The following is a 13,122-nucleotide window of genomic DNA, read 5'->3' as shown; positions in this document are numbered from 1 at the left end:
TCTACTTATATGAAGAGGGCTTTCAAGGAGAACTTTTTCTAGCCCTTGTGCTTCCAGCTGGAAGGCCAAGTGTGGAACCTGCATGTGTGCCAAGACCCTAGACTGGAAGGGTAGCAAGGACCAGGGCCACAAACTGAAGACGGATTTTCAGGTGGGTGAAGGGAGAACCAGCTCTCCCAGCCCTGGTGCTACAAAGCACTGCTACTCCCAGTGCAATCAAACCAGCATTAAATCTGGGACAGCTCTGTTGGGCAGAGATCCCTGATCCCCCTGGGAAGCTGTAAGGCTGAGGCTCTCACGATGCCTGCACATAGGCCGTGGTGCTGTGACTAAGGAAGTGGCTCTGTGTTCCTTCTGCAAGTCTTGGGTACAAAAACAGTTCCTTCAATGCAGCCTTTCCCATCCAGTGCCTCATCCTGCCCCGTGTCACCTCCTCACCCTTCCCCCTGCACACCTGCCCCTCTCTCTGGTGGGTTGGCTTCCTCCTTGTGCCCACAGGAAGATGCCCACAGCCCGTGCTGGGGGCCAGGGGACACCCCAACCACACCAGCTCCCACTCCCCTGGGTGCCCCTGGCAGTGTTTAGGTCGTGTTTGACAGTGGGCTAACCACTGTTAGAACAAGCAGCACCCTCAGTTTTCATGGCTGGGAGCAGGTGGGGAGAGGGGAGGTGCCCAGGTGGGGGCCTGCTCTGCACCAGCACATCTGGAGCCCACAGCTGGCCAGAGGAGTTGGCTCCAGTAGAGGTAGCTCTTCCTTGCAGAGAAAACTTTTCTGGGGAGAAACGAAAGAAGCACAAGAAATACAGAGGCTCAGAGAAGGTGAAGGGGGGTTGGTGGAGCTGGAGCAGAGCAGCTGGGGCATCCAACACCTCCTGTTTCTGTTCAGCCCTTTGCAGTCAGGCTGTCTGTCCCTGAGCTCTGGGGTAGCTGGTGGCTCACCCAGCCCTCTGCTTTCAGAGAACTGTTTTTCATGCTGTGTCTCTTCCAGATTGATCTTGGGCAAACATTCTGCAGGACGTGGCACAACAGGTTGCCCTGCAGAAACCTTCCCCAAACCCTGAGAGCTCAATTCTCTCCTCTTCCCTGCCTGCCCTCGGCTGTGCCCCTTTGATGCTGCAGCACTCAAAGTCACCCTCGGGGGTCTTGGAGCCCCAATCCTGTATAAATTTTGGGCTGTGCATCTGGGACCCCTACCCCCATGGCCTTGCTCACAATGGGGATGTGCAGGACGTCTTGGGGTAGTTTGTATTTTGGTCCAACAGTAGGTGATTAAGCATGGCCCTGCCAAATCCATTGTCTGAACAAAATGAGACTCTTAAAATATGGTAGGAGGGGAAAAGGAGTGTATTTTTCAGAAGCTGTTAGTACAGCATTTTTACATGGGTGTATTTTTTTAATATATTTTATATAAAACTATAATATGGGGACTAGGTTTTATCAAAATGTCCCTTCTTGCATACCTGGCAAGAGGGAGGAAAATAGATTTAGGGTTTTTTTTACCTGCAGAACATAAAGGAACTAAAACATCTCTGCACTTCTTAAAATCCTAGTTACTCCTTCATTCCCTCAGAAGCCTGAAGACGAGCAGAGTTTAATTTTAAAGCTCTTGTTCTGTGCCTTTGAAACAAACTCTCTTTTCCTTCTGATAAATGATTAAAGTACCACCAATTTATCTTTTAAAGGAAAAGACCACAGGAATTTCTGAGCTCCACACCCTGACTCAGGTATAAATTTGTCCTTGCTGAGTTGATATTCCTGTACTTTAACCACCATACACTTCCCACCCTAGTAACACAGGGAACAAAAGGTGTTGCCCCAAAATAATTGTTGCAGTGACAAAGAAATTGTGGCTTTAGTAAAGTTTCCCTGATATGCTTGATGCACCACTTTCCAATGGTGATGGTCCAAGACTGAATCCAGTAACAGTGAATTTGGTTTGTCAGGGGGTTTTGTGTGTGTGCACTTTGGCTTTTAAAAAAGTTATTACAACCAATGTTATGGACAAGCTTGAAGGTGTAAGATTTTATTCTTCCTCTGCCACCACAGATAATGAAGTTTTATCAACTCCCTTTTATTGTAGTAATCTAAAACTGTATCCTGTAATAGGGTCATAAACATTTAATGAAATCGAATGCTGTATGCATAAAAACAAGAGAGAGAAACAGGATTTAGAGTGGACAAATGGAGAACAAAAGGGAATCCAAGTAGCTCCAGCGTCTCTTGTCCATAACCTCGGTGAACGATGCTTCTCCATCCTCATCTCTGGGCCAGTGTGCTGCCCGGGCACCTCTTGCTTCATTCTCAGCAGTGGGATTTTCCCCTGGGTATAAACTTTACCACGCCTGAAGTGAGGTGCTGAAATGCTGCCCTGATCTTTAGGATTTCTTTCTTTTTTTTCCCCTTCCATTTAAACCCTTTCTGGATGTTCTGTGGCAACTTTTATTGTACTGTTTCGCTGGGTACTTGAGGCAAAGGGGATGTTAATTCCTGTGAGCCCATGACCAGCCCAAATGCTGCCCGAGTGCCACGCCTCGGTGCTCTCAGAGAGCAGCTGTGCATCTCTGTGCCGTGGCAGTTACAGCAGCTCTGCGCAGTGGCAACGGGAAAAACTGATAATAAACATCAAACTCGTCTGCCTTTTACCACAGAGAACACAAAGTTCAAGGGCAGTGGAAAGTTCTGGGGGTTGTTTTGTAAATTACCCCTCACCTTCTGGCTCTTTAACCTTTTACCGGGGAAAGTTTCCAGGCTGGAGAAGAGGGCAGGCAGCCCGTGCCCTCTCACATTCTGGCTTTGAGAGAGGAGCTTGTGATCCTGCTTCTCTCTTGTGTGGGGGTTGTGAGGATGGTGAAGAGGCTGGGAAGGATGGATGCCATAGGCAGGTGGATCTGGGAGCTGAGTTCGTGGAAAGATGCAAAGTGTGTTTTGCTCTGGGAGGGTTCAAGCAGGTCCTCTGCGAATGGGTGCGACTGCACAGGCAACCTCTGCAGTGCCATGGTTCATCATCTGCTCAGAGTCCTTCAAAAAAACACACCTAAAAATATCTGCCATTCATTTAGGGTAGCCAGCCTACCCATTTCCATATGTATTTAAATGGCTGTGTGTAAATGTTATACAATAGTTGCTGAGAAGTAGCTGATATTGGACAAACTGTGATAACCTGGCCTGTTATCAAAATGTGATAACGCAGCCTTTGCTGTGCCAAAATTGGCTTACAGCACCCTAAAACAAATAGGCAGAGGAAGGGGTGGGTGATTTGGTTTTCCTACTGGCAAACATAGAATTAGCCAGACATATTCCAGTTCCTTATGTACAGGGAGTGTTTGCTGGGAACTGCTCACGCTTGGCAATGTGAACCTTAGTTTGGGGGGGGGGGTAAAATATGCAGAGAAAAAATTATGTGGAACACCCTGGTATTTGTGACTGTGGTCTTGGTTTCATTTGTTAAATAGGGTGGCAAGAAATCACTGAATATTGGAAACTTTTATCAGAATAAGGCAAATAATTTTATTCTTTAGTTATTCTCCATGTGTTCTCATTTCACAGAGCTTTGCTGGGGTCTTCTTGTTTCTGTCCTCTCTTCCATCTGTTGCCATGCCTGCAGGTATGGTTTAATAGCAGGAATAAAGATTAAAATTAACTGAAAATGTTTAATAATTTTTAAAAAGAAAATATTAATATAATCCCCCCTCCCCCCCCCAGTTAACTAATTTCCATTCACCATGCTGGGTTTGTTCATTGTTGTTTTTTTTTCTTGAGAATACTGAAGACCCCAAATCGTGAAATATGTTTCCAAAAGTAGCAAACTTAAGTTCAGGGTGGACATTTTTCAAGTTTGGCTGGTAGAAATGAAAATGGAGGAAAAACACCCAACAGTTCAGGATTCTGATGGAAAAGATTCCACCAAATTGCACATTTTTCTATTTGTGGAGGTATATTATAAAGGACATGTCTTCAGGTACAGTAAATTTGCATAGCTGGTTGGTCTTTTTCTGTTTCTCCTATTCTGATCTGATGACCATGACAAATTTATAGCAGTTTGTCCTAAATCCTAGCTTTTCCTGATTTTTTTTATCTTAATGGAGTAGGTTGTGATCCAAAAGGACTAATGTGATATAGAGAGTGATGTGACTGAACTTTTATTCTCCATCCACAGACGTTCCCCTTTGGGTGTCTCAAAGGTGGGCTTTTTTTTAATCTCCTTTTTTTTAGTGAAAATGGAGAACATCATTGTGAAATGGGAAACTTTAAAAACAATGTAGGATCTGGAAGAATGAGTGCATAAATTGTCAGAGCCAGCTTTCAAAATATGCCTGTGCAAGTGTTACAAACAGACATGTTTCTGAAAGTAAACTGTAGTGGTTGTAAGATAAATGGCAGCCCAGAGGAAAGCAATAAATAGCCCAACCACTCCCTTGCTGCGCCTCAGTTTTGGGCTTCCATTATTTCTGAAAAGGTAGACCCCAGGCTGCAGCTCCAAGAAACCTTTTGATCTCTGTATTTATTTTTCAAATAACCTTTAAAATAATATTAAACCACCCAAAACAGAAGAGTCATTGCAAGAGTGGAAATTGGCTATGGATTTTAAATATGCATGAAGGGCAAAAAATTGGGATGAGTGCACAGTTTCCCTTGAAACATCTCCCTCATATCCATGATGCTGCAAGAAATTATTAGAGCACTGGAAATCAACTCTTTTCTGCACTTTACATTGCTCTTTTTTCTCTGTCCTTGCTTCTTGTGTATGTGGATTATAACAACTTTGAGCCCTTCTGTTCTGTGATGGTCATGGGAGACTTACAGAAAATATTAAGCATTGTTACTATTAATATGTGTGGGAAGGGTAATTTAAACTGGAAGAAACACTCATGGAGCTCATCTAATCCAACTTCTTGAAGAAAAAGAAAGGGCTAAATTCAGATGAAGGTATTGGTTTAAGTGCTCTGTTGAATTGAGATCTAAACATGAAAATTAAAAGGAAAAAGTCTTAAATTAAAAGGAAAAGTATTTTACGCAGCTGAAAGGAAGCCTGAAAGAGCAGGAAAAAAACCCAACCACATCTGCAGTACTTAGTTATCAAAGTAAAAACCAAGCTGTTGTCTCAACAGAAACATAGCTGGTAAAATCATGGTAATTCTGTTTGTGAGTCTATAAACAAGGCTGCTTGGAAAACACGGTTAAAACTGGCTCTTTGGGATTTCCTCCCTGAATTCACATCATTGATAGAAACTACCTGGATAGCACTGGATGTCTGAATCTCTGTGTAGATTTTGAGCTATCGCAGTAAAGATGAGGGAAGTCAGCAGAGCTAACAGTCCTGACCTTTTTCAGGGCTTCAGAAGTGTCTGGAAGTTCTTCTCTTTTTATACTGAACCCTCATCCAAGAGGTGAGCACACATAAACACACCGTGACCCGTGGGCTGCAGCGTTGTCTTTACCCAGCAGCACCTTCCCATCCGTGTGTGATCCCAGTGAATTACGGGCACAGGGGACTTTGAATGGTCTCCACGTTGCCTCTCTCTGATGGGCTTCTCAGCATCCCAACCTCCAGCTGTGTCAGTGGGGGTTTGCAGAGGGCTCCCCTGTGCATTGTAGGAGTGTCCTCCAGTCATCTGTTGCTATGTGGGAAAGGCGACCGTTTCCGTTGCTGCGGATTTATCGCTTGGGATTAATGCGACAGAAATACGGGGAGTAAGATACGAACCTCCCCGTTTATGGCACAGTGAAGAGGTCTCAGTGGGCTGCAGTGGAATGGATGTGATCTCTGGTTTCCAAGAGTCAAATGTTAATAAGATCAGGGTGGTACGTCAACACCATATGCTTCATATGGACTTGGGAATTTGCAAAGCAGAGACACCCCGCTGTGACTCACATCCAAACAGGGCTGGGCTTTCAGAAGGATGACCTGGTAGCATGAGAGAGCACTGCAAACATATCCATGGATTACACGACCAAATCAGGTCCTGTGCCTCTGCAAACATAACAGCATCTTCTTGTGTCCCCATGCTGAGAGCTGGAGCAAATTATCCCTCTTTGCAGACCTTGAATAAGCAAATACTCAGGAGGGTGATGGAGTGGGCACTTTTTGAGAATTGCAGTGAAATCTGAAAGTTAAACAGCACGAGATTTGTCTGTATAAACAATTCAGTCCCCCAGGAATCCCACTATATAGAGACAAGTCTAGTCTGAATAAGGAAAAAAATATTCAAACAGGAGTCGGCAGAGGAAGCGTATCATTTGTGTGGGCATGAGTCAGAGTGTGAACTTACCTGTATTCTCACAACCCCATGATTACCTAAGGCATAGCCTGAAAATCCCAAGACTCTTTATTGAAAATCTTTTTTTCCCCCTCCCTTTTTAACATACAAAGCAATTTAGAGACAAATCATTCTGATGTAATGGATTTTTGCATGCCTGAAATCATGGCTAAGCTTTCAGCAAGGAAAATCAATCAATGATGTGTAGCCCTCAGCCAGGTATACGGCACCTTAGTGTTATTTTAATAGTGTTATTGGTGCAGAAGGAAAGCAGGGCAGATGTATCTGCTGCTGCAGCTCAGTGTTGAGTGTGACCCCTCTCTAGATGGAGTTCCCCCCAGTGAAGCTGCAGGGTGTCCCTTCTGTCCCACCAGTGGCCACCACCTCTGGGAAATGGTGACATCTGGGGATGAATGGGCTCCTTGCTCTCCAAGTGACCACCTCATCCTCTGCCTGTAAGGGTGCACGTTGTAGTTTGGGAGAAACTGTAGTTCAGGCAAGACTAGAAACCAAAGTGAGATGCAAAAAACAATACTTGTACTGTGAGGGGCAGATTGGTACTTTCTGTAACAACTCTGCTGAAGCCAGTGACCTTCCCATATGCCTGTGTTTGGATGGGACTGTCCCTCCCACTCCTTCCCCACCACTCCCAAATGATTGGGCAGGCAGGGCATCTCTGCATGCTCACAAATACACCATACAGTCATTGGACAAGTAGTTTTGTTTTGTTGTTAGTTGTCCCTCAGGGACAACCTAATGCTTCAGACCCAGGACTTGGGAATTTGGGGGTGGGATCTTCCTCCCTTCTGATATTGATGCTGTGGCAATGAGTGTCCCTAAAATCTTTGGCCAGTGCCCCCTGATGGCATGTCAGGGGGATTTGTGCTTGTGTCCCCTAAGGATCCCCAGGCGAGAGGAATTTGTTGAGGCTGAAGTGGATATATATATAGCCCGAGGGAGATACAGAGCAACACTGTGGCCTCTGTTCCTCTTAGAGACGCTGCTGTCACGTTGCCTTCTACTTTTTAATTAACCCACTTTTAAACATCATCAAATAACCTTGTAACTTCATCGAGTTCCTTTAAAGCAGTGCATGGAGGTGTTTTGCTCACATGGCGAAGTTAAAAGCTAACAGAAGAACTGTAAAATGAAATCAGAGTATTCATTTCTGTGAGGGATCTAAAAAAACCCATATATATTTAAAATACTAGAGTAGCTTGAAAACCCTTGTGAGATGATCTGAATGGATCAGTGTTCAGAAAGGGAGAGCACAGTTTACCCCAGTTTCCTTTTTCCCTTGGGGTTGATCCAGCTCGGGCACTGTGCATGGATGAAGCTGCTCAGTGTTAAAAAACTCTTCCTTGTTTAATGGTGTAAGTAACTCTACGCTGCCTGGAAGCTGTGATAAGAAACAGGACAGTGCTTTAGAGATACCATGCCTTAAATTTTGAAGAATGTTCTACTGGGATGCTTAAAAAAGCTAAAGTGCAAACTAAACAGGCAGGCATAAAAGATGTGCAGGTTACATAAAATATAATAATGTATCCTTCAGCAAAGTGACATGTTGCATATAGGATATAATGTACTATATGAAATCAGTAACATATAAGAGAGTGAAGAAGAGTTTCAAAGCCCAGATGGGAGCAAGGCGTAATAGCAGAGAGCAGCACATGATGATATATGACACAAGGAGGAAATAAGAGAATTAGATTACATCTCAGGCAAAATTGAAGTTCTCCATGAGAAGGCAAATATAATCTAAAACAAAGATATTTGGTAGGAAGGAGCTCCTTGCAAGGCAATCCCATCGGAAGTGCCTAAATGGATAGCAAATCAGACATGAGTATGGAATGCAAATGAAAAATAGGTGTATAAATGCCAGTGTAATTCTGGCCTGTGCCATGACGGGGAGGTGGGATGGGACATGTCTCCACACAACACACAGGTGACAGCACTTGGTAGGAAAGATTATTTTTGGGAGTCTTGATAATAACACTCCAGTGACTGGAGGTGACAGTGTGAAGAGGAGAGAGGATATCACAGAGAAATTTGGGATGCAGAAGAGACAGACCTCTGCTGGAGCAGAATTGAGCCAGCACATGGATGGCCACTGGCAAACAGCTGATGCAGGGACACGGGGTGGACTGTGAGTATGGCAGGTCTGAGACTGTTCAAATGAAATGTCTTCTTGAATTTCAGGGGGAAAATGGTCAGTAAAGCTGGTCCATCTTCATACAGAAAGAGATTGGAGCCCTGACATTTGTCATGTAAAAGGAGTTTATACAGATTCCGAGTGTTACATCACGTGTCAGTGGTGGTTTGGGGCTACCACTGACAAAGCTGTAAGGAAGAAGAGCTGAGATGAGCTGGAAGGTTGCTCCACCTCTCCTTTGTCCTGCTCTGCCCTGAAGCCAGGACTGCTTGCAGCTCAAAATGTTTCAAGTACTAGGGGTGGCCAGTGGGTGTCAGTTTTGCTCTATGAAGCAGCTGATGGAGCTTCCCTTATCTAAAGTAAGAAACTACCTCTTAAAGGAGGCAGTGGACAAAAACGTTTCCATGGAGAAGTACAAGGTCAGCCCCACCACTTGGCATGCTGGTTTTTTCGTAGCTCTGACTACTTGAAGAGCAGTCACAGACAGTAATTCTTAGAGAAGTTGTTGTCTTAGTTTTTCATCTTTCAGTGTTTCTGATTTTAGGGCAATGACAACAAAATGAAGGTTTTCAACAGAAATCTTTTGTCTTACAAAAGGGGAAGCCAGACAAATGGTTTATTTCAAAGGATCATCTGTGAATGTGCAAAAGTCTTGCATCAGCCACCTAGGACAACCTCACTGGAAGGTTGTGATTTTGTTATCAGCCAATTAAATCAGCTCAGTATAGTGCAGAAATCACTTAAAGATCAAGTCAGCATTAAAGACCTGTAGCAACTTTGGATTCAACTTCCATGGAAAACATCTTTTGATTTTAAGGATTGTTTTTAACAGATATTTTTGACCAAACTTCAGAGCTGAGTGTAAAATTTTACACTTGTTGAATTAAAACTCAGCCCAACAAAGCCAAACATGAAGCAAGACACCAGGAAAAGCATTTGCCTTTCTAGTGCAAGGAGTAAGCTGAGACCTGGGACTTCCATAGGGTTTCATAATCAGCTCTGGGAGGGTTTGGCCTGAGGAAGTTTTGTTCTGAGGAGAACAATAAACCAGTAAAAGCAATGAGGAGAATGATTTTTAAGACAGAGGTGATGACAATATCTGAAAAAGTTTTTCTCATTCATAATGCTGTAAATTTTGAATCTTTTATTTTTTACTTTCAGAGATTTTAGATAGGGTCTTTTCAGCTGAGTTCAGTACAAGAGACCTATTGATGTTAGTGGCATAAGCTCAGGCCTGTGTAGTGAAGAAAAGATACATGATAAAATGACATCTTTAGCCATCATTCTACCACCCAAAATCTTATTTAGAAGAATCCCTTATGTTGCTAATAAACAGAAAGTAACATTTCTTCTTCCGGATCTCAGAAGAAAATGACCGTGTATGTAGCCAGGAGCAAAAGATTATCTCTTTAATATAGAGACCAAATGATGTCTTCATTGATTTAAACCCCCAAAGGAGAACTAAAAAGTAGAAATGCCTCCCTCTTAATAACAAACAAATAAACAGGAAAAAGGAGGCATTTTCAAACCACAAGAATGAAGTTATGTTTTCTTTGCTTGCAAAGTTCTGTCTGGGTAATGTCTGGATGTAGAGAAATGTTATTCCTTTTCTACAGTAAAATAAGAATAATAAATAAATCTTTGGAAAATGAAGAGATCTTCTACCACTAAAGGAATCAGTCTCCTAAAAAACATGCTGTGGAGCACTCGGCCAGCTCTGCTGCTGGAGCGAGACACAGCAATGCTTTGCAATAAAAATTAACATGTAGCTTTAAAAGGCTGTGGTCAAACGTTGTTTCGTGCAACACTAAGGGGAGCATAAAAAGATGCTAACCATTTATTTTTATGATCTAAATTGTTATTTGCGGCTAATCAAAGTTAACCTGGCTCTGCTTTAAAACTGATTATGTGGCCAGTTAATTTGAGGAGTCTCTTTTCGCAATCAAGCCCCAGGATACTTCCATGATGACACTTTGCTTAAAGGCACAAAGGAGGCATTTAAAACCCTTTTTTTAAATGTCTCTCTCACCCACTTGCATGGCTTCCATCACAGGTCCCTGCCCCTCTCCCTGAGGTGTTGCTGATCCTCAACACAGTTGACAGAGGAGAAGAAATATGATCAGCTTTATTTTCTAGGTGGAGAACGGAAGTATGAACAGGGATATTCACACACTGCAAGGAGCTGATGTAGCCAGCTGGTATCTTCAGCCTCCCTCTGTAGTCACTGGAGAAAGAAATGCTCCTCTGGAGAGTGGCTACAAGCAGGAATCTAATTTTGGTGCTTGGAGCGGCAATCTGGACACTTTAGCCTTTTCCATGGACTCCAAATGCAGACAAGGAATAGAAGGCTAAGCAAGGTGCCTGTAGCAGAATACTCCTTGTAAATGGAGAGGGAAATGAATATCCTTCTCCAAAGCAAGGCATTGAAAGCCAGTCACCCACAGTCCAGACTTGGGCTTAGACCCCAGGCTGTCCTTCACCTCTGAGATGACATTGTCAGCCTTTGGCTGAGCAGTGCTGCTTCTGTCTGTGGAGGGCTGGGCGTTTTTGTTTTCTCAGACTATTTTATTTTCTGACTTCATTACCCATGAGACTGACGACATACCTTTTCTGCAAGGGTCAAAAGCCTCGTTTGGATGAGTTTTTAACCCCCAGCACTCACTGCAGATGTGATACTTTGCACTAACCTGCTCTGAGTCCTTGCGTTTGCACTGAATTGCACTGAACAGCACGGACGGGACTGACTAATCCCTGGCCTGGGACTGCTGTGCCTATCCCCTCTGGATCGAGTCATGTTGCAGAGCCACACACCCGCAGAAGCTGCTGTCAGCCTGAAAGATGCTTTACCTGTTTACTCCCTGACATCCACAGCAACCAATTTTCAACCCACCTTCTTCCTGGCTCCCTACAAGCACCGGCTTCATGCTGCAAAAGTAGGAAAGGAAGTGGGACAAGGACTAAAGAGGGTAAAGTACATTCCAGTGGATCCATGCTGCTTTTTCTGTAGCTATGCACACTGAACAGGGGTGGTGTTGTTTTTGGAAATGTGGTGAGTGAGGAGTGAAATGAATAAACAGGACATCCTTCAGGTGTTTTGAAGAAAGGCCCTGCAACCACCCAAGTAGATTCAGGGAAAACAACCTGTTTAATTTGCAGGGAGATCTGCAAGCTCCTGCATGGTAAGGTGAGACGTGAGCTTAAAACATGCCAGTTACTCCCCTCATGCACAGCACTGCTCTTCAGCAGAGGAGAAGTGGAATGCCTGACTACTGTGGATGTGGCACTTGGGGGCATGGGTTAGTGGTGGGTTTGGCAGTGCTGGGTTAACAGTTAGACTTGATGATCTTAGAGGTCTCTTCCAACCTAAATGATTCTATGATTTTGTGACAGCTTCTGCAGAGCAAGAATGTGCACAGTCAGTGAGACTATCTATCTTTATGGTAAGGTCAGCTTTCCTTGTTCCTTAGTTGTTCAGAGTTGAAGCTGGGTTGAACCTGTGAGGACAATGAAGGCACTAATAGATCTTAATGACTCAGCTGGGGCCTCCCCCCATGACCCTGCCATGGGCCAGGAGCCCATTTCAGCTCAGCCCCACGCTTTGGGCTTTGTTGGGGGAGTGCTGGTCCCCTGCATGGCTATAGCTTGTGCCCCTGCCTAGCCATGAACCTTGCTGAGCCTGACCTGCAGACTGACTTCTTGGCTTGACCTCCGACCTGCCTCATCACTGCAGACTTGCCTAAAGATCAGGGTTCTTGGTTGGACCTGGCCGTCATCTCTGGCCTGGCAGCTGTGGGATAGACCCTGGCTGCTGAGGCTCCTGGGCCACAGGAAGCCTCTGGCTCATGCTGTGCACTTGCAGATAGGCTGGATTCAATGAGGAAATATCCTCATTCCTCATTTCTTTGCCAAGCTTTAAAGAGCTGTAGTGGAAAGCTTTCAGGTTCAGAAATGTATGCCCAGGGTGGCCATATCTAGTCTGTATGTCACCCAGTGTGAGGACTGTGAATGCAGCCGTAGCACAGCAGGTAGAACCCAGCAGGTCAAGAAGCCTTACAAGACCTGCTCCCGTGATGTTTGCAGCATATTTTATTTTCTGTGTTGTAGAAGCCCCTGCAAACCCAAATTGCAATTTTTGGCATTTTGAGATTCAATCTTCATGTTAGCCCTGTCGTAGAGAAATGGAAGAACTCCGTTTCCACCAAAGTTTCAGCTGTTGCAAAGCTGTGAGCCTGGTCGTTTGTCACGGAATGCTCCCTAGGACTCCGCAATACTCAACATAATTGACACCTGTAATTTTGCCAAATTTCAGCTCAAGTTAACAACTGTCTATCTGCCTAAATGCCTCTAGCAGCTCCAGTAATTTAAATAGGTCCAGCACACTTCTGTATTGGCTGCTTCATGAGCTTCACAATTCTGTGTTATTCTCCATGCTGTATGGGATGTATGAAATTCTGTTGGTACTGTGGTTTTCAGACACAAGCAAAGCAAGAGTTAATTCTTATTTTTGTTGAAGTACTAAGTGGGAAGCTAGGTCATGCATAAATCCTCATTGTGCTAGGTGCTGTACAAGCAAAGAATAAAAATGATCCCAGGCTCAAGGCTGCTCTGTTAGTAGCTTGTGTCATAATTAAATTTTGTTAGGACACTTTAGAATTTCCCTTCCTCGTAAATGAAATATCCATATACATTTATATCTCCATAATAAAAGAGAA

Source organism: Chiroxiphia lanceolata, chromosome 7, assembly GCF_009829145.1.
Source record: "Chiroxiphia lanceolata isolate bChiLan1 chromosome 7, bChiLan1.pri, whole genome shotgun sequence".
Lineage (NCBI taxonomy): Eukaryota > Metazoa > Chordata > Aves > Passeriformes > Pipridae > Chiroxiphia > Chiroxiphia lanceolata.
This window is presented reverse-complemented; position numbering follows the sequence as displayed.